The 22,276-nt window shown below is 37.7% G+C and overlaps 1 pseudogene; it reads right to left on the bottom strand.

The window, feature by feature from the left end:
* Positions 1 to 3,701: 3,701 nt before the first annotated feature.
* Positions 3,702 to 22,276, bottom strand: part of LOC101525372 (26S proteasome regulatory subunit 7-like) — a 53,846-nt pseudogene continuing 35,271 nt past the window's right edge.

Raw genomic sequence — 22,276 nt, 5'->3', positions numbered from 1 at the left:
TGGCCGCTGGTTCTAGTCCCGGCAGCTCCACTTCCTCTCTATCTCTCCTCCTCTCAGTATATCTGACTTTATAATAAAAATAAAATAAATCTTTAAAAAAAAAGCATCACATGGTTTCTCGCAAGTATGAACAATTGTATGTTTCAGTTGAAAGGTGAAACAGGAGGGGCATGTTGGTGCAGTAGCTTAGCAAGTTAATCCTCCCGCTGCAGTGCCAGCATATCATATAGGCATCACTTTGAGTCCTGGCTGCTCCATTTCCAATCCAGGTCTTTGTTTATGGAATAGGAAAGTAGAGGAAGATGGTTCAAGTCCCTGGGACTCTACAGCCATGTGGAATACCAAAAAAGAAACTCCTAGGTCCTGGCTTTGAATCCTCTCAGATCTGGCTGATGTGGCCCTTTAAGGGGGTGAACAAGTGGATGGAAGATATTTCTCTGTGCGTGTGTGTGTCTATCCTTTCCTTAGTAAATCCACCTCACAAATAAAAATAAACAAAAAGCTTAAAAATGTGAAATATATATTCTTAGGATTGTGTCTATGAACTACATGAAATTGGTTCTCCTTATGTTATATCACAACAAAAAGCTCTTAATGACTCATTCTTCCCTCCTCCTTCCCCCTTTCTTTCTCTTCATTAATTTTTGGAATTATGACACTTTTAATTTACATCCCAGACAAAGGCTTATTGCTCCACTTAAGAAACAGTCCATTAAATAAGCAGTAAAAAGATAAAAGTTCAGGAGAAATACTAAGCAAGGACTTTAAACAATAATCAAATTAAAAGATATCAAGTTTATTCATACAGACTAGTTTAAAATAATCAGAGATCATTAAAACTATAGTAGTACTTCATTCCTGTTAGTTTGACCAAGATTTCAGACAGTTTGAATAAATTGTATTTGCAACAATGACGATACACACAGGCTTTAAAAAATCTATTTATTTTTTTTAATTTAGTTCAGAAATACAAGAGGAATGTGCAGTACTTTTCTGTGTGCATCAAAGTGGTTCTAACTGGTGGATAACATGTATAATGAAATCATTTGACACTAAAACACAAATACCGTATCAAAGAAATAGAAGGATGGCTTTTTAGCAGCAGCGCCTTGGTATTGTAGGCTAATCTTCTGCCTCTGGTGCTGGTGTCTCATACTGGCACCAGTTTGTGTTTTGGCTCCACCAGTTCCAATCCAGCAATCTGCTTGGGGCCTGAGAAAAAGCAACGGAGGATGGCATAAGTCCTTAGGCTTCTGCACCCACCTGGGAGAACCAGAAGAGGTTCCTGGCTTCTGGCCTCTACTAGTACAACTCTGGCCACTGGGCCCGACGACGTGCCCTAGCAGCTAAAGTCCTCGCCTTGAAAGCCCCGGGATCCCATATGAGCGCCGGTTCTAATCCCGGCAGCTCCACTTCCCATCCAGCTCCCTGCTTGTGGCCTGGGAAAGCAGTTGAGGACGGCCCAATGCATTGGGACACTGCACCCGCGTGGGAGACCCAGAAGAGGTTCCAGGTTCCCGGCTTCGGATTGGCGCGCATCGGCCCGTTGCGGCTCACTTGGGGAGTGAAACATCGGACGGAAGATCTTCCTCTCTGTCTCTCCTCCTCTGTGTATATCTGGCTGTAATAAACTGAATAAATCTTAAAAAAAAAAAAAAAAAAAAAACAACTCTGGCCACTGTGGGCATGTGAGGAGTGAGCCAACGGATGAAAGGTCTCTCCCAATCTCTGCTTCTGCTTTTTAAACTGCAATGAATTGTGTTTGTTACCATATGGTCTTTTTTTAAAAAAGATTTATTCATTTTTATTACAGCCAGACTTTGGCCGCTAGGCCAAGCCGCCGGGCCCTACCATATGGTCTTTAAAAAGTAGGATATAAGTGGGATGATAAAAAACTTTAACAATGAGTAAGTAGGTTCAGTATAATATGAACAAAAGCTGATAGCATTTCTTTATATCACCAATTAAAGGATCAAACCAGTAGATGAACATATCCTAAGCAACTATTAAGTCACAGGTGACTTTCACATAAGATAAAAAAATACAGTACCAAAAGAGAGACCCTATTGTGAAGGTATACTGAAAGTTTTTAGAAAATGGAGGTAAGATGCTCATTTTGATGCAAAATAAGTTGAAATCCTTTCATATTAGATATCTTCAAAAGCCCATGAAAATGCATATAATGGGGCCCGACGCAACAGCCTAGCGGCTATAGTCCTCAAGCTCTGGGATCCCATATAGGTGCGAATTCTAATCTTGGCGTCCCCACTTCCCATCCAGCTCCCTGCTTGTGGCCTGGGAAAGCAGTGGAGGACGGCCCAAAGCCTTGGGACCCTGCACCCATGTGGGAGACCAGGAAGAAGCTCCTGGCTCCTGGCACTAAGAGTGTTAACAAATGTCATGGTTCTGGCCCTTCTGATAATATTTTTTAAAGATTTATCTATTTTTATCAGAAATTCAGATATACAGAGAAGAGGAAAGACAGAGAGGAAGTTCTTCTGTTTGTTGATTCACTCCCCAAGCAGCCGCAATGGCCATACCTGTGTGGATCCGAAGCCAGGAGCCAGCAGCCTCTTCCGGGTCTCCTACATGAGTACAGGGTCCCAAGGCTTTGGGCCATCCTTGACTGCTTTCCCATGCCACAAGCAGAGAGCTGGATGGGAAACAGGGTGAACAGGACATGAATCTGTGCCCATATCGGATTTGGACGTGAGCAAGGCAAAGACTTAAGCCAATAGGCTACAGTGCCGGGCCCCCGATGGTATTTTAAAAGCACAAAATTAACATCAGAGACAGGGCAAAAATTAATGCAAATGATTATTCCAACACTAGTGTTCTTAAATCATTTTTCTGTGCAGAAAATCCATGGAAGTTTATCTACAAATAAAGCCAATAGTGGGCCCGGCACGATAGTGTAGTGGTTAAAGTCCTTGCCTTGCATGCCATATGGGCACCAGTTCTTGTCCCGGCAGCCCCACTTCCCATCCAGCTCCCTGCCTGTGGCCTGGGAAAGCAGTGGAGGATGGCCCAAAGCCTTGGGACCCTGCACCTCATGGCAGACCCGGAAGAGGCTTCTGGCTTCGTATTGGCTCAGCTCCAGTCGTTGCAGCCGCTTGGGGAGCGAATCATTGGACGGAAGATCTTTGTCTCCTCCTTTCTGTATATCTGACTTTGCAATAAAAATAAAATAAATCTTTTAAAAAAGAAAGCAATAGAATAATTGCATAGGATGTTATATGGAACATGTCAAATGTATTCTAAAACCCAACTAGAAGAGTGAATATTGAAAAGTATTTAAAATAAATTTCAAGGATTTTTGAAATGTTGATTTTGTCCTGCCAAATATTAAAAAAAAGTGTGATCTGAAATTTCAATAATTATAGCAGCAAAGATTTAGAGAGCAGCATGGTAATTAAGATGCCTCTTGGCATGTTTGCGTCTGCAATTGAAGTGCCTGGGTCCCTGCTCCACTTATGTGTCCAGCTTCCTGCTAACGTGCCCCTTGGCAGGCAGCAGTGATGGTGGCGGCAGTTACTTGGTCCATGTTATGTACGCAGAAGCCCCAGATGGACTTCTAAGTTACTGACTTCAGCCTAGCCCAGGCAATTTTGAAGCCATTGATTTTGTTAAATTGTTATTACTAAATCTGTGTAAGATTAGGATTCCAATCCCAAGTACTTTCATTTGAAAGTCTTCTAGGCTCATTTGTACCTCATGTCCAGAGGAGCAGAGCTGAATTTGACATAAGATTTAATGACCTTATTCACAGCTTCTAAGAAACTCCTTTCAATATCGAGTCTTCACTGCTTTCTAAGCGCAAACATACCAGCTTCTGTGCAGACGTTTCTAAGCTCGGCACCTGCACAGGTGCAGTTCAGGCCTAGTTGTGCTAGCAGATTGAATCTGGTATCTCTTTCAACACTCAGAGAATGCACATGAATCTTTTTTTTTTTAATTGATTACATTTCATTTTGTGACACAGTTTCATAGGCTCTGGGATTCCCCCAACCCCTCCCCATACCTTCCCCCCATGGTGGATTCCTCCACCTTGTTGCAGTATTACAGTTCAAATCCAGTCAAGATTCTTTCATTGCAAGCATATACCAAGCATAGAGTTCCAGCATCTTATTGTTCAGATGCATTCAACAGTTACTTGAGGAGACCATCTCTGGTCTGAAGGTAGAGCTGGCAGAATATCATCCCAACCAATTAAAAGCCACAACATAACATCAACAACAATTTACAACATTATGGAGTTAATTGACATGGTATTGAGTAACCAATATGTTAAAAAATGCAGGATCTTAGCCACATCCTGTGACTACTTCATTGACATTTCAATTTTAGTTTATATACAACTGGCTTCTATACACCTTAAAGTGGCTCTAGGGTACTATTCAGCTGTCTCGTGTCTATTTTCATTTTTGTATTTAGCAGTTTACTGTGTTGACGCATAATTTTTACTGAACTTGGCAGATTTTAGGATAGTCTAAACTGGCTTATAACTCTAACAAGGCATATGTCAACAGCTGAGGTGCAGAACAGTTTTAGGAGGGGTGTGCAGAGAAATCTTCAATACCTTAGTGAGGAGTAACTAATCTTTGTGTCCTACCTAGTAAGGGATAAGTGAATCCACACTGACCGTTTCCTGTCTGATTCTAAGCTTTCCTTGTTGTTCTCTATCTATTCTAATTTTTTCTGGGGGTGGGGGGCTCCGGAGCTACCCTGATGGCCATTGCAGGAGAGGGTGGGGATCCAAAGTTGGAGCTAAGTAAGGACCAGAGAAAGCTCCTCTCCCTAGTCCCGAAGGGAGTTTACTGTTCTGTTTCTGAGGACCACTCAGGGCTCCCAGCTGTTGTTCTGATGACCTTGGATCCTGTGAGGAAGGATTTGGGCTTCTTTCATCCCGTGTGGGAGATCCAAATGGGGGTGGGTGACCTCAGAGTTCTCGGCCTCTGAAGGCACTCCAATTCCCCGTGGTCTCCTCAGCAGTTGGGATGTAGTCCTTGGTGCCCGTACTGATAGTCCTTGGTGAGGATCCGGGAGTCTCCAGGGTTGGGATACAAGCCTCCTCCAGCCCTCCTGCACCACTCTGGGGTCCCCTCCACACTCTGAATGCACATGAATCTTAAGGATGTGAGTCCGAATCTTTAGATCAGGTAAGCTAAACTCAGCTTTTCTGTCTCATCTTCTTGGCCTCCTGAGTGCTGGATCCAAAGTGTTCGGCCTGTTCGTGACCATCAGGACTTTAATGTTGTCTCGAGAATCAAAGCCATTCAGCTGATTGATCAGTTCCAGCAATGTTCTCTGCACTTCATTGTCACCTCCAGCACCATCATCTAACCGAGTCCCTCCAATGGTATCAATTTTATGAAAGAAAATAACGCAGGCTTCTTTTTCTTGTTCTGTCCATTTCAGAAAGTTCATGAACTATTCGAGCTCCCTCACTGACACCCTTCTGTGTCAATTTGGATTGGATAACTCAGATGAAGCAGGCATCAGTCAGACTGGCCATCACCTGTGCACAAAATAGCTTGCCTGTACACAGTGGACCACAGAGCAGCACGCCTTTGGGAGGCTCAGTGCCAAAGCTAACAAACTTCTCTGGATGAAGTAATGGGGTTTCAACCACTTCTTGGAAATACTTAATCTGTTCCATACAGCCACCAACATCACTGGTTACATCAGGTTTTTTTTTTTTTTTTCCATCTGAATCCTGGTGTCTGTTGCATCAGTCTTGGGAGGCAGTGAAATACGGATTTGGTACTTATTTCTGTCCAAACAAAACCTCCTTCCTTTCTCAATGTCAGTAGGTGCCTCCTGATCTCCGAAGACCAACACAAAATTCGGCAAACTGTTTCACGTTGGTATTGTATTTTGGGTCCTCTGAATCTATGTTGGTTATCTTTGCGTAACTTGTAACCTGCATGGTCTGTTCTCCTGTAGCATTTGCTTGTCTGTGACCAAATCCCAGAGTGCTGGTGGGGTCAGGCTAATGTCAAACTCTTCAATACTAGTAAGCTCATTAATTTTCTTGAGAAATTTTTAAAAAGCCTGTTTGATCCTCAACCTGTTTGATCTGCTTTGAGTAAATTTTCAGCAAGTCAACCTCCCCCCATCCTGGGCTCGGATGAGTTTATCATCTTTATTATGTCTCTTTGGTTTGTAGCTGATCGGCCTGAGGTAATATGGCATTTTTGCAAAGCCAAGACACCTTGGCTCCTGTAACTGCCCTTCCAGGAATGAATGATCAGATCAAAGAGTTTTTCTTCATTTTTATCTTTTACTGTCTTTCTGACTTTCAAATAAAATACAAATTAAAAAAAAAAAAACACCAGGGTTTAGAATTGTAGAAAATGGGTGATTCTGTCAACATGTATAATTACATGTATGTTTATGCATACATTAATAGAGAAAGTTATGTTGTATTATTAAGCAGTAATAATATACAGAAGATCTATGATAAACCAATGAAGAAGAGGAACTATTCAAAAATTATTTTATAGCATTTGGCTATCCATTTTGAAAATAAAATTAGATTATATGATTAATAAAACATTTGTTCTAGGTACATTAGTGGTAGAAATGATTTTCAGGAAAATTTAAAGTAGTATAAGAAATTATGAAAGAATATGACATAACCTTGGAATAGTTCCTTAAAAAGAAATCACTAAAGAGAGAAAAAGAAGTTTTATTACATAAGGTAATAAAAATTCTGTTTCTTAGAAACAGGTGACAGACGGAAGGAAGCTATATGTAATGTACAAAGTTAAAAAACCTTCCATAAAGTGTTTGTAAAATCCATTTACAAATATATAAGAAAAATAAGCAAAGCTTATGAATAGGCATGTCAAATTTAGGAGCAAATCCATCCAATCAGTGAACCTTTGAAATGATGTTTAACCTCTCCTCTTTTTCATAATCAAGGACATTTAAATTAAAACCAAAAAACAAAAACAACAAAAACCTCGCTATGACTATGCTTTGTGACCCAGAAAATTCCCCTGTTTGGTGTCTCGCTATCAAATATTGCTTTAAAGGTAAAGGGATTAAATCCTTCTAAAAATATTCAGTGACTGAATGCTTAAGGAAACAAAATTCACCTGTATGTTGCCTATACGAGGCTCACGTTATCATTAATAACATTTATATGCTGAAAGTATATTAATGGGGAAAAAACTTCATGCAACCTGCAATCAAATGTAAGTATCTATGAATATATTTATTTCAGAGCAAATAAACTTTAAATCAAAAACTATCAGAGACTTAAGAAAATCATAATAAAATAATAAAGAGTTAAATTCACATTGAAAATGGGACAATTTTTAACATGACTGCACCCAACATCAGAACAGCTAAATAAATAAGGTGCATATTAAATTAACTTAAGGGATAGCTAACAGCAACACAATTATAATAGTGAACATAATCCCTTATTTTAAGTAATTATGGATAATTGAATAAAAATATAACATGAAACAGAGGAATGACAAGATACTGTAGCCCAAACAGACCTAACATACATATAAATAACCTTATATATAACCTTATATACAAATAAGCAAAACTAGAACCACACATAGTGAAATTATGGAATGTAGTAAAGTTGTACTGAAAGGAGGTTTACATCAATACATGCCTATATTAGGAAAATAGAAACACAGAAATAAAATATACTTTGCAATGTCAAGAACAAAAAAACAAATTCCAAAGTTAGAAGAACAAAGGAAACAGTAAATATTAGAGCAAAAAATAAAAGAAATACAAACTAGAAAAATACTAGAAAAAAACAACCAAATTGAAAGTTTTCTTTAGAGAAATGATAAATCAAGTTGGTGATATTTTAGTGTTACTAAGAATAAAGAATACTTAAACAGACAAAATTATAAATTGAATAACACACTTTACAACTAGTACTAGAGCAGTATAACCCACTGGAAGTGAATGCATGAGCAATTATATACCAATAAATTGGGTAATCCATAGAAATGGAGAAATCATAGACACATACCATTTACTGGAAATGAACTACTAATAAATACAAAATATGAACAAATAACATGGATTAGGTAGTAAAAAAAAAAAAAAAACAAAGAGCCCAGGTCCAGATAACATCATCTGCAAATTTAATCAAACATTTGGCAGAAAGTCGTGTCAATCCTTCCCAACTTCTTTTGGGAAATATTTTGGACATGAAAGACTAATGATTTCAATTTTGTGAGGTCAACTTAACTCTGATATCAAAGTGAACATTATAACAAAATAAAATTAGAAGTCATGATTCTTAATGTATACAGACATGAAAATAATAAAGAATCATATTCTGCAAAACATTAAAATATCATACATCTTTATCAAGTGATATCTGTATTTTGGATACAGAGATGTCTCATCATATGCAATTCAAAAGTGTGATGCTCAACAGTAACAGAATGATGAATAAAATTTATATGATCATCTCAATACATATAAGAAACAAAGATAGTTTCATAAATTCAGTATCTTTTCCTGATTAAAAAAAAAGACTCTTAATCTTGTGTAGAAAGAATGAATTCTAGCTCAACAAAGGCCATGAGAGCTACGTCTATAGCTCACATCATACTCAATATAACGAGAAACTGAAAATTTATTTTATAATCACAAGCTTAACCTTTCATTAGATAAAGAATTCAACAAGTAGGAAGTAGAAATCACTGATTTGCATTTCTTGTAGTAGCAAATAATGCTGATCATCTTTTCATTTGTGTATCTATTGTCCAGCTAAGTTGGAAAAATGCTTATGAAGTTCTTTGTCAATTTTGGAATTGGATTATCTTTTTTTTATTTGGGGGGATTGGTTTTATATTCAGCACACTAATACCTTACGATTTATAAACACGATTTACAAATATTCATTCATTCTATAGGTTGCCTTTAAAAAGAGAATTATTTATTTTTATTGGAAAGGCAGATATATACAGAGAGGAGGAGAGGCAGAGTGGAAGATCTTCTGGCTGGAGCTGAGCCAATCCGAAGCCAGGAGCCAGGAGCTCTTCCGGGAATCCCATGAGGTGCAAGGTCCCAAGGCTTTGGACCATCCTCTACTGTTTTCCTAGGCCACAAGCAGGGAGCTGCATGGGAAGTGGAGCTGCCAGGGTTAGAACTGGCACCCATATTGGCTCCCAGCCCATTCAAAGCAAGGACTTTAGCTGCTATGCTATCGTGCCGGGCCCCTAGAGGTTGCTTTTTCATCACTGAAGAATAATGATTTAGGGTGCACAAATGTTTTTATTTTGCGTAAAAATCCAGTTTCTTAGTTGTTTCCTTTGTTAACTGTGTAGTGGATAGCATAATTAACACATGATTAAATCTATAAGGATAAAATTCCTCTGTTTTCTTCTAAGGAAAAAAATTCAGTTTGCTAATATTTTGCAGAAAATTGCTGCATTACTGGACTTTTTCTTGTTAGGGTTTGTTACTTGCAGGAGGTCTATTCCGTTTTTTCTATTTCTTCATGTGTCAACTTCGGGTTTTTTTTTTAAGATTTATTTTTATTTTTATCACAAAGTCAGATATATATATATATATATATATAGGAGGAGATATACAGAGAGGAAGGTCTTCCTTCCGATGATTCACTCATCGGAGTGACCGCAACGGCTGGTGTTGCGCTGATCTGAAGCCAGGAGCCAGGAGCCAGGAACTTCCTCCAGGTCTCCCACGCAGGTGCAGTGTCCCAATGCATTGGGCCGTCCTCAACTGCTTTTCCAGGCCACAAGCAGGGAGCTGGATGGATAGCAGTGCTGCTGGGATTAGAACCGGCGCCCATATGGGATCCCGGGGCGCTCAAGGCGAGGACTTTAGCCGCTAGGCCACGCCACCGGGCCCCATCTTTGGTTTGTTTGTAAGAATCTGCTCTTTTCTTTTGGCTATCTTATAAATTGGAGTACTAGCATTTATATTATTCCCATGTAGTGTTTTTTATCTAAAGTCAGTTGTGCTTTCCCCACTTTCAGTTCTAATTTTAGCGATCTGAATTTTAAACCAGTTTACCTAAAGGTTTGCCAATAATTTAGATTTTTTAAAATAAATACCTTTGAGTTTGTCAGCTCTTGCCATAGTTTTGTTGTTGTTTACCTTTACTTCCCACTCCCTTTTTCCTTCTCCTGATAGCGTTAAATAGTTCGCTCTTTGTATAGATTCTTAGGACATGAAGTTACTGATTTAATATTTTACTTTTGGGAAAGATTTCTTTTCATTGCAAAGGCAGATTTGCAGAGGGAAGGAAGGACAGAGTGTGTGATCTTCCATACACTCATTCACTTTCCAAATGGCCACAATGGCTAGAGCTGAGCCCATAGAAATCAAGAGATTCTTCTGGTTCTCCCTTGTGGGTGCAAGGCCACAAGGCTTTGGGCCTTCTTCCACTGCAGAAAGATGGATGGGAAGTGGAGGAGCTGGGACATGAACTGCCTCCTGTATGGAATGATGGCGCTTGCAGGCTGAAGATTAGCCAGTTGATTCATCCCACAGGCCATAAGATCTTACTTAAAAAACAACACAACAACAACAACAACAACAAAACAATTATCATGAACAAGTAAAGTAGCGAGTCATCAGATAGCTGAGTGAATGATCCCTAAACAAGTAGTGTGGTATATGCCTAAAAGGGAGCTGACCTCTTGATAGATAATTAATCTTTTTTCTGAGTAAGGAAATGCTAACAACAATAAGAGTAGATCATGGCATGAGCAGTATTATAGATTTCAGTGGCAGAAGACCATCTCAGCCATAAATCAAAAGTAGCTTGATTTTTCCAATAAAATTTGATAATAGAAAATGTGTTATGTTCCTTTGCATAAACTCTAATAGCATGCTTCATTTGATAGGCAATAGCAGATGATCTGAAATTCTGGTCTGTATTTTATTCTCATTTCCTCTTAGTCTTACTGATTCATTCACTTGGAATGGTTTTGACTTTCTTAAATTTAGCGATTCTTTTTTTTTTTCTTTCCTCAGCTTGGTATAGAAATAAAAAAGCTGGGAATCTGTTGCAGACAGAAAAGTTTATTTGAGAAGAGACTAGGTGAGCATTGAAGGGAGAGGGAAGGGAAAAGAACCTCCTGAGAGAAAGCCAGGAGGTGGGGTGCCTACCGAAAGGGGAAGGAGAGAGACACCCAAAGTTAGTGATTCTATAATTATTATTTTGATTATCTCTCAGTTGGACACTGAATTCACAGCATGAATTATATTCATTTTTTTGTGTGTGAAAAATATTTTAATATTATTATAATTTTATGATACATTTCCAAAGGTTCTGAGATAATCCTTATCCCCATCTCCAAATCACCTCCCCCCACACACTGATTTTCCCCTATATTATTGCAATAGTGTAGTTCTTCATGAACAGTCATAAGTCCATCATTGCTAGCATGGACAATGGCTGAGAATCCAGCATCCTATTGTCAAGTTATATTTAATAACGTCATTGGGAGTCCATCTTTGATCTGGAGGTAAAGATGCATACTGCATTGTATATCTGGATATGATAGTCTCCATTATACAGTTACTATATATCCCTTTAAGTGGAAAACAAATAAAAATTAACAACAGGAAGAAAAACAGAAATCTGTAACACAATGAAGTTAAATAACATACTACTGTGTGACTAATGTGTCACTGAATAAATAAAGAAAATCAAGAACCTTCTTGAAGAAAATGATGCTACTCTATGACCTATGGATCAGGCAAGAAATTAATATGAGAAAAAACTGTTTTGAAGAAATGAAACTAAAAATAAGAACATCACAATCCATGAGATACAGTTTCTTATGGACTTTGTTGGTGAGATGTGCCTCCTATAGGCAACATATAGATGGGTTTTGCTTTTTGATCCAGTCCACTAATCTGTGACATTTGATTAATGAGTTAAATCATTTACATTCAAGGTTAATATGAATGGATGATAATTTGGTCCTGTCATTTTAGCAATGGGTTGTTCATTATTTGATTTAGTCTTCCATCATTATTTTACTGGGGTGTTATTCACATTTGCCTATGGTTTTGGTGGGCACACTCCTTTTCTCTGTCAAGAGAACATCTTTAAGCATCATTTGTAGGGCAGGTATGGAAGAAGCATAGTCTTTGAGCTTTTCATTACTGTGGAAGAATTCTATTTCATTTTCAGAGACAAAGGAAAACTTTGCTGGGCACATTATTCTGGGCCAACAATTTTTTTTTTCCTCTTAGAATCTGGAATATGTCGCTCCATTCTCTTCTGGCCTGTAGAGTTTCCTGTGAGAGGTAAACTGAGTCTGTTTGGCATTCTTTTATATATCAACTGATTTTTTCACATGCATATTTCAATATCTTTTTCCTATGTTCAACTGAAGAGAGCTTAAGATTGCTTTTGGTTAACCCTGTTGGGAGTTCTGTGCCTCTGCTGGATGTCGTTCCCAATTCTTTTTCCAAATTAAGGAAATTTTCCTTTATTGTTTCATTAAATATATTTTTAAATCCAGCCTCTCATTCTTCTGTGCCTTCTGGAGCCCCCATAACTATTATATTGACCTTTTAGTAGCTCTCCTTAACACTTGAATACTTTTCTTAGTGTGACTCAGTTGCTCTTCCAGCTTTTTGATTATTTCCCCATTGTGGCAAGGAATATTTTCCAATTCTGAGATCCTTTCTTCTGCCTCATTCAATCTGTTGTTAAAGCTTCCCACTGAATTTTTAAATTGCTCCATTTTGTCCTTCTTTTCTAGTAATTCTACTGGAATTTGTTTGAACATTACTATTTCCTGTGTGACTTTTTTGTTAAATTATTTAAATTTCTGTATGTGTTTCTTGTTGATAAGAAACTTCGTAACAGATGTTTTGAATTTTTTTTATCCCCATTTCCTCGGTGTATTTCTCAGTTAACTGAGTTTGGCAAAGGCTTTTTCTCCTTTGCAGGGAAGTCTTCTGTAATATTCATTGTGCCTCTGTCTCTTCTTAAGTTCTTGGTATTTGTACTTCTAGTTAGCAGAGTCTTCTCCTTAGGACAGGTTTCTAAGCTGCACAGGTCTACATGTACAGGTCTACAGTTCGATTTTACTTATTGCATTTGCTACCCAGTTCTTTGTTTGCAGTCACTTGTGCCACTCCCTGCAGCAAATTTCAGACCTGGGCTCTCATGTTAGGCTTTTACGACATTCTCCATAGCCCCAGGTTTTGAATCACCACTCTCCTTCTGTGAACTGTTGCTGTGGCTGCACTGTTATCTGTACAACCTTTCTCCCACTTCTGGTTCAACTAGTTTCCAGGATTAGGGAGACACCAGGTGTCCTAAATAACTAGGTTGTTGCTGGTGCTGATCTTGCCAGAACCTGTTGACCATTAGGTCTGAGGGCTACCTGGACCTATTTTAACCCAAAGGATGCCAAAGTTGGTATTATTTTCCCTGTGTGACAAGTGGAAAGCACTGAACTGGAAGCTTGCTGTTGTCTCTCTTGTCTCAAAGTCTTTGCCACACTGTACAAAATGGTACCTGATGTGCCACCGGTGGAGCTCTGTATCTATTGGCCATTAGTACTAGTGGCTACTCAGACCAATTTGTGGTGGAACCTATAGGTTGCCACATTGTCACAATGCACTGAGCTAGTAATAAGGTCATTCCCACCTTGGTAAATGTGCAGTCCTGTCCCACAGCCCTAGACCTCCTACACAAGATGGTGCCCGATATGGCTGTGGTGGGGGGTCAGGGCTGTGAATTCAACCTATTCCTGCACCATCTGCATGTTTTTGTTTGTTTGGTTGGATGGTTTTTTGTATTGCTGTATCACTGTTTCTTTTAGAATCATACCAATTAGCAGGACAGGTAGTTCTTTGCCTGGGTTCACTTTTTAAGCTCCTGGTGAATTCCCTTTCCCACCTGGCAGCTGGTGGCATTCTGGTCTCTGTCGTAGCACCATTAGTCACTTACTGATTGCCACTGGGATATTTGGTCACTGCGACACAACACCATTGTCTGTGCTGCCTTCCCATGTCCATTGTTCTCCAGGTGCCTGTTTGCCGTCGGCCTGTCCTCTCCGACTCCCTTGAATGTGTCCTTTCTGCTTCATGCTGTGTAATGATTTTCTGTTTAAATGCATCCTTACCCTATTCTCCCAGATCTTACTTTTTTTTAATACTTTCATTACAACTATAAATTATGTTTTTACCCTAAATCATTAAATTTTGTGTCTTCTGTTTTCATTTTTAGTTGGATCAGGTATTTTCTAATTCTTTTTAAAAGTTCTTTTTTCAGTTGTAATTTTAGTGTGTGTTGACATTGTGGCACAATAAGTTAAGCCACCATTTGGGGTTCCAAGATCTCATATGAGGATCAGTTTGAGCTCCAGCTTCTCCATTTGAAATCCAGTTCCCTGCTAATGTGCCTGGGAAAACAGCTGAAGATGGTCTAAGCACTTGAATCCCTTCACTCATGTCAAAGATCCAGATGGAGTTCCAGTGTTTTCTCAAGCTTGGCCCAAGCCTGGCTCTTGCAGGCATATGAAGAGTAATTAAGTCAGTAGATAGAAGATCTCCTCCCACTGTGTGTGTGTGTGTGTGTGTGTGTGTGTGTGTGTGTGTGTGTGTGTGTGTATGTGTGTGTGTGACTCTATATATAACATTATCTTTAAAATAAGTTAACATATCTTTAAAAGGATCGTTTGCTTGTTTTTTTGTTTTTAATTTTTTCTGGTACTCCTACTATTACATTTCATTTCACTGTGACTGGAAAACATGCTCTACAAACATTTATAATTTAAGAAGACTAGTTTTGTGGCCTAACATATATTTTATCTTAGAAAACATTTAATGTACACTTCACAAAAATGTGTACTGTGCTGTTGTTGACCTTTGTGTTATATCGGTTAGGTTTAATTGGTTTACATACGGTTGGAGTCCACCATTTCCTCAGTGATGATTTGTCTCTGTTTCATGTAAACCTTAAGCTATATTGTCAAACTGTATAGTTTTCTCTTCAATTCTGCCAATATTTGTTTCATATTTTAGAGCTCATTTATTTAATATGATTTCATTTATATATTATTGATGTATTGAAATAGTTATCAATATACTATGTCTCTATTTCATCATCTTTTAACTTATAATTTATTTTTTTTTTGGAAATCAGTATGGTTACATCAGTGCTCTTCTACTTATTATCTGCATGGTATATTTTTTGATCCTTTCATTTTCAACTTACTTACATCACTATATCTAAAATGTTGTATATACAGCACATAAGTCATGTTGTTTTTTTTTTAAAGATTTATTCAGTTTATTACAGCCAGATATACACAGAGGAGGAGAGACAGAGAGGAAGATCTTATATCCGATGACTCACTCCCCAAGTGAGCCGCAACGGGCCGATGCGCACCGATCAGAAGCCGGGAACCTGGAACCTCCTCCGGGTCTCCCACGCGGGTGCAGTGTCCCAATGCATTGGGCCGTCCTCAACTGCTTTTCCAGGCCACAAGCAGGGAGCTGGATGGGAAGTGGAGCTGCCGGGATTAGAACAGGTGCCCATATGGGATCCCGGGGCTTTCAAGGCGAGGACTTTAGCCGCTAGGCCATGCCGCCGGGCCCCATGAGTCATGTTTTAACATCTATTCTCAGTTTTTTGTATGTCTTGTAGTTATTAACTGTCTCATTTTCTTCTTTACTGTCTTGTGAATAGAAAACTTTTGTAGTGATACATTTTATATTTCTTCTGACTTCTTATGGTATATAATCTGCAAATATTTTATTTTTGGTTGCATATAGCATCCTGAAGTTATAAGAATTCAATTCAGACTGTAAGAATTGAACTTCATCTTAAATTAAGGCAAACATGTGGTATTTAACCTTTTGGGATTGGCTCATTTCCCTTAGCATTATGGTTTCCAGTTTGGCCCATTTGGCCACAAAGAACTGCATTTTGTTTTTTTTAATAGCTGAGTAGTATTCCATGGAGTAGATGAACCATAGCTTTCTTATCCAATCCTCTGTTGATGGGCATTTTGGTTGCTTCCATGTTTTTGCAATTACTGATTGTGCTGCTATGAGCATAGGAGTGCATGTTGGTTTCTCATAAAACAAGTGTTCTGGATATATTCCTAGGAGTGCTATTGCTGGATCATACGGTATGTTGAATTTGAGTTGTTTGAATATTCTCCATACTGATTTCCATAGAGGCTGTACCAGCCTGCAGCCCCACCAGCAGTGGAGTAGGGTTCCCTTTTCCCCGCAACCTCGCCAACAAGTGTTGTTGGTGCTTTTATTCATGTGGGCCAGTCTTACTGGTGTTAGGTGGTACCTCATTGATGTTTTAATTTGGATTTCCCTTATTGCCAGGGAACTTGAGCATTTTTTCATATGTTTATTTGCCATTTGGGTTTGTTCCTTTGTGAAGTGTTTGCCCATTTCCCGTGCCCATTTCTTGAGTGGCTTGTTTGTTTTGACATTTTGGTTGTTTTGTAGCTCTTTGTATATTCTGGAGATCAGCCCTCTATCACCTATGTCGTGTGCGAAGATCTTCTCCCATTCTGTGGGTTGCCTTTTTACTTTGTTGATTGTTTCTCTAGCTGTACAGAAGCTTCTTAGTTTGATGAGGTCCCAATTGTTTATTTTGGTCTCGATTTCTACTGCATTTGGAGTCTTTTTTAGGAAGTGAGGGCCTACCCCTAAGTGTTCCAGTGTGTTTCCAACATTTTCTTCCAAAAGTTTGAAGGTTTCTGGATGTAGGTTTAGATCTGTTATCCATTTAGATCTGATCTTAGTGTATGGTGAGAGATGTGGATCTATTTTTTTGTTTCTGCAGGCTATCAACCAGTTGTCCCAACAGCATTTATTGAACAGACCTTCCCATTTACCTGGATTGTCATTTGTCTTTTTGTCAAAGATTATTTGGCTGTATCTGTGTGGGTTTCCTTCTGGTGTTTCTATTCTGCTCCATTGATCTTCCTCTCTATCTTTGTGCCAGTACCACGCTGTTTTGATAACCACTGCCCTATAGTATGTCCAGAGGTCCGGAACTGTGATTCCCCCTGCTAACTTTCTGTTCTTCAGGATGGTTCTAGCTATCCGTGGTTTTTTGTGCTTCCAGATGAACCTTTGGATCATTGTTTCCAGTTCCATGAAGAATGTTTTGGGCAATTTGATTGGGATTGCATTGAATGTATATATTGCTTTTGGCAGTATAGACATTTTAATGATATTGATTTTACCTATCCAGGAGCATGGGATGTTACTCCATCTTTTGAGGTCTTGTTCAATTTCTTTTTTAAGTAGTTTGTAGTTTTCTTCAAATAAGTCTCCTACATTTTTGGTTAGATTTATTCCCAGATATTTCATACTTTTCTCTGTTATTTTGAATGGTATCTTGCTGGTTAAGTCTTTTTCCATCTTGGGGCTGTTCGCATACACTATGGCTGTTGATTTTTGTTCATTAATTTTGTACCCTGCCACTCTACCAAACTCTCGTACAAGTTCTAGCAGTCTCTGTATTGAGTCTCTTGGCTCTTCTACATAAAGAATCATATCATCTGCATATAGTGAGAGTTTAACTTCTTCGTTTCCCATTTGGATTCCTCTGATTTCTTTTTCTTGTCTTATGGCCTCAGCGAGTACCTCTAGGACTATGTTGAATAGTAGTGGAGAAAGTGGACATCCCTGTCTTGTTCCAGATCTCAGTGGGAAGGGTTCCAGTTTTTCTCCATTCAGTATGATGCTGGCGTTGGTTTTTTCATATATGGCTTTAATTATGTTGTGGATTTTTCCATCTATGCCTACCTTGGTTAGGGTTTTTAGTAGGATATGATGTTATGTATAACATGTTATGTTTTGAATGTTATATGTTGTGTATAAACTAAGATTGAAGTATAGGTGAGGTGGTCACAGAAGGTGACTGGGAACTCGCATTTACTTTTAACATGTTGGTTACTCATTACTATGTCAATTAATTCCATAATGATGTAAATTTTTGCTGATGGTATGTTGGAGCTTTCAATTGACTGGGATGATGCTCTGCTGGCTCTGTCTTCAGACCAGAGAGGGTATACCTAAGAAGCCGTTGGACTTCACTGGACAATAAGATGCTGGACTCTATGTTTGGTATACGCTTGCAATGGGGGAATCTCAACTGAACTTGAGCTGTGGTTATGCAACAAGGTGGAGGAATCCACCATGGTGGGAGGGTTTGGGGAGGGGTGGGGAGAACCCAAGTATCTATGTAATTGTGTCACATAATACAATGTAATTACTGAAGTTAAATAATAAATAAAAAAAAAAAAAAAGAATTGAACTTCAAAGATGGATGCCTAGTGTAGTTTAAGATGTAACCTGGGGGTGCCTAGGTTTGAGTCACAGCTCTGATTGCAATTCCAAATCCCTGCTAATGCACACCCAGTGAAGCAGGCGTGACGGTAGAAGCACTCAGGTGCTTATCACCTAGGTGGGAGATCCAGATGGAGTTCTGGGCTCCTGGCTTCGGTCTGGCTCAGCCTGGCTCGCTGTGGTTGTTCTGGGCATTTTGGAAAATGAACTAACAGAGTGAAAGTTGTTTCTCTATTTCTGTTCTGTATGTCTGTTTGTCTCTATGTCTCGCTCCCTCTCTCTGCTGAAAGGTATGTATATATTATATAAACATATATATATGCACGTGTTTCAAACAAATGAACAAATATTTATGAACTTAATTCCAGCAACAAAAAGCTACATTTTATACATCTTTCTACTACTTTGTAAGTTATTGATATCTCAATTACACTTCTGTATGTTATTTACAATTACATACGATTATTAATTATGTTTTTATATCATGGAAAACAGAAACCGAAGTTACAAAACAACATTGCAAATAACAGTAAGTTTAAGATTTTTCCTATGTATTCACCTTTACCATACTATTTTTATATGGCTTCAAGTTATGTCTAATATCCTTTTACAACAATCTAAGGTACCTACATGAATATTCAGGTAGGGTTAGATAAATAGTAATGAACGTCCTCAGATTTTGTCTTGGAATTATTGAATTTTCATCATTTTTAAAGGACGAGGTTAGACTAATAATTTAGAAATTATTTTTGTTATTGTCGCTCTCATTTGACACTTTAAATGTACTGACTTATTCTTATTTATTTATTTATTTATTTAGACTTATTTCCTTTTGGACTTCAAGTTTACAGACAAGAAATCAGGATAATAGTAACATAGGTGGCGAGTCACCTCTATCATGTTGCTTTCATGGTTGTCACTGATTTTTGACACTTTGAATGTAATGTGCTTCAGTATGCACCTCTTTCTTCTCCAATTTGTTGAGCTTCTTATGTGTGTAGACTCATGTCTTTAGTAAAATTTGTGAAAAATTCTTATTTCTTCAGCCCTTTAATCTATATGTTCTTTCACTGTTTTTTTTTTCTTTTCCCTTTTTGAGCCCCTGTAATGCATTTTGGTTTGCTTAAACATCTCAGAAGTTTCCTAGAATTCTTCACCTTACTTAATTTACTTTTCCTCTCTGATCCTCAGACTTTGGATAACATTATTTTCAAGTTTGGTGATTATTTATTTTGCTGTCCCATATTTCTGCTAAATATCTGTAGTGAGATTTTCTTTCCACTTGTGGTTTTAGTTTCATAATTTTTCTTTGATTTCTTTTCATAATTTCTCTTTGTAGATCTTTTCATTGTGTTCAGACACAGATTTCCTTACTTCTTTAGTTCTTTAATTACATATTTTAATTGTTTAAAATAATTAAGATAGTTATTTTATAATTTGTTTCTAGTAACTCCAATGTCCAATATTTCTCCAGGGTTGATGCCTGTCAATAAACATTTATTTCCTAGTGTTATATTTTCCTGGCCTTTTTTGTATAAATTATGAATATTTTCTTTAAAATGTTATAACTATTATAATGTGGTAACTCAAAGTGAAATTCTCTCTTTTTCAAGTGTTTCAATTTTTAATTGTTACAATGCCATGGTACACTCTGTCTTGATACTACACCAAAATATTTTTTGGAAAGCCATTTTTACTGTTGCATGCAATAAAAAAAAATCTTTGCTCCACTAAGGTACATTTAGCTATTTTTTTCACAAATATGAAATATTTGAAGCAAAAACTGGTATTTAGTAAACAATTATACTTGAACTCTATAATTGCTGTATTAAGGAACTGTAAAATATTCCAAAATGTAAAAATGGTCAATATTTTTAATGATTTAGAATTTGAAGATTACAGCACAATAAAAATGATCTTTGCAAAAGTTGTACACTTTTGTTCATACTCTTAGACTTGTATCTGTGAACTACATTGGTTTTGTTTGCTTTGCAGTAGCATCACGTTAACATGATAATTGATGAGAAGATGCAAAAAGTTAAGAAAAAGATGCAAAAAATTGCATGCGATATTGCATTGTTTTAAATTTCTCTTATTTTATTGAGATGCATTGTTTTATTTTCATAGGGACACAAGGAAGATTCTTTTTTAGACACAAGTGCACAGTTTAAACATACTGAATAATTCAAGCAGCCCTTTCCATTATTTAACTTATCTTGGTGTTTAGAGTCTACCACTCCTCTGTTCCAGTTCTGTATACAGAATATTATGCACCATAATGAAATATAGTCACCCATTGTGTCACAAATACCAGAGCTGTTACATTCACTCACTGTATCTTAGTATCCGCTATACAATTTCCTTTCATCATTCCAGACAGAGACATTCTCCAATGTCAGGAGCTCTCCTATATTTCAGTATTGTCACTGTGATGTGATTCTCCTTTAACACCTATTCCTGCACTGCGCATATCAATGAACCAATCATTAAATTTTAAGATCATCTTAGATGTTTTCTGAGAATGTGTCTTGTTTAGACATGATTATAGTTTTCCAAATTTCTCTATATACACAGCTATTTTGAACATCCCAATATCCTTATTGTTTTTCCATTTGGTCTTAGTTGGTTTATTGTGTTTTCATTCATAATTTCTTGTCCCAGACAGCAGTGTGTATTTAACCACCTTAAAGCTTTTACAAGCAGTGTCCTTTACTTTTGTGCTAAGTTTGAAGCTAAGTGAAATGAAAATTGATGCATTGTACATCTCAGGATTTGTCTGTTAGAGAAGATGTGAAAATTCATTGTCAAAATTGGTTCTACTCTTTCTTCTTTGAAAATATAACCCTCTGAAGAAATGGGTAAAGGAAGTGAGTGCATCCTCAAAAGAACAGATTCAAATGGCTAACACATATATGAAAAGTTGCTCAGGCTCCCAAGCTGTTAGAGAAGTGCAAATAAAACCCACATTGAGTTTCCACCTTACTACAGTGAGATAGGCCTGCATTCAGAAATCTATAAACAAAACCCACTGGCATGGAAGTGAGGGGAAAGTGCCCTATTTCTCTGTTCATGGGAGTGTAGGCTAGTGCAGCCACTATGAAAGTCAGTATGGAGAGTGTTAAGACAACTGAAAATTGATCTGCCATATGACCCAACTCTCCCACTCCTGGGAATATATCCAAAGGAAGTGAAATCTGAATATGATAAAGTGACCTGCAATCCTGTATTTATAGCAGCACAACTCACAATAGCAAAGACATGTAAACAACCCAGATTCCAGTCAAAAGACGAATGGAGAATGAACCAATGTTACATTTCCTCATGGAATACTACTCAGCCATTAAAAAGAATGAAATTCTACTATTTACAACACAATGATCCTAACTAAAGACCATTATGCTCAGTGAAATAAGTCAATCCCAAAGAGACAAATATCAGATGTTTTCCATGATATAAGGCAACCCTCAAGCAAAACACAACATCAATCGATATATATGTAAACATGCATATACATATATTCACCTAGAGGAACTGTATAATAGAGACTAGCAAACTGGGAAGTGAAGATACATTGCAGTATTTGTCTCCACTACCAAATAAAAGGAGGACTTTCAATGAAACTGTGAAATATATCTTGACAATAGAATGCTGAACTTTCTACCATTGCCTATGTATACAGTGTCATGATACACTTAAATTTTAGAATGATGGACATGCAACTGTTGCTGCAATAATAGGGGAGAAACATATAGGAGTTTTGGGGGGTGGGAGAGGAAATCTCTTGCTTGTGGAATCATATCATGAAAAAAAATTTTTTTAAAACATTAAGAATACTAAATCTGATTAAAGAACCAGTAGATCTCACCCAGCATTCCAAATCAATGTGTGACAAGTCTTTTGTAAATGTTGCACTTTCAAAAGATATTTAATTTTTTAAGCGTTAGTCTGGAAGTGG

This window comes from Ochotona princeps, chromosome X (genome assembly GCF_030435755.1).
Source record: "Ochotona princeps isolate mOchPri1 chromosome X, mOchPri1.hap1, whole genome shotgun sequence".
Taxonomy (NCBI): domain Eukaryota; kingdom Metazoa; phylum Chordata; class Mammalia; order Lagomorpha; family Ochotonidae; genus Ochotona; species Ochotona princeps.
The sequence above is the reverse complement of the archived record's forward strand: the minus strand, read 5'-3'. Positions and strand labels throughout refer to the sequence as shown.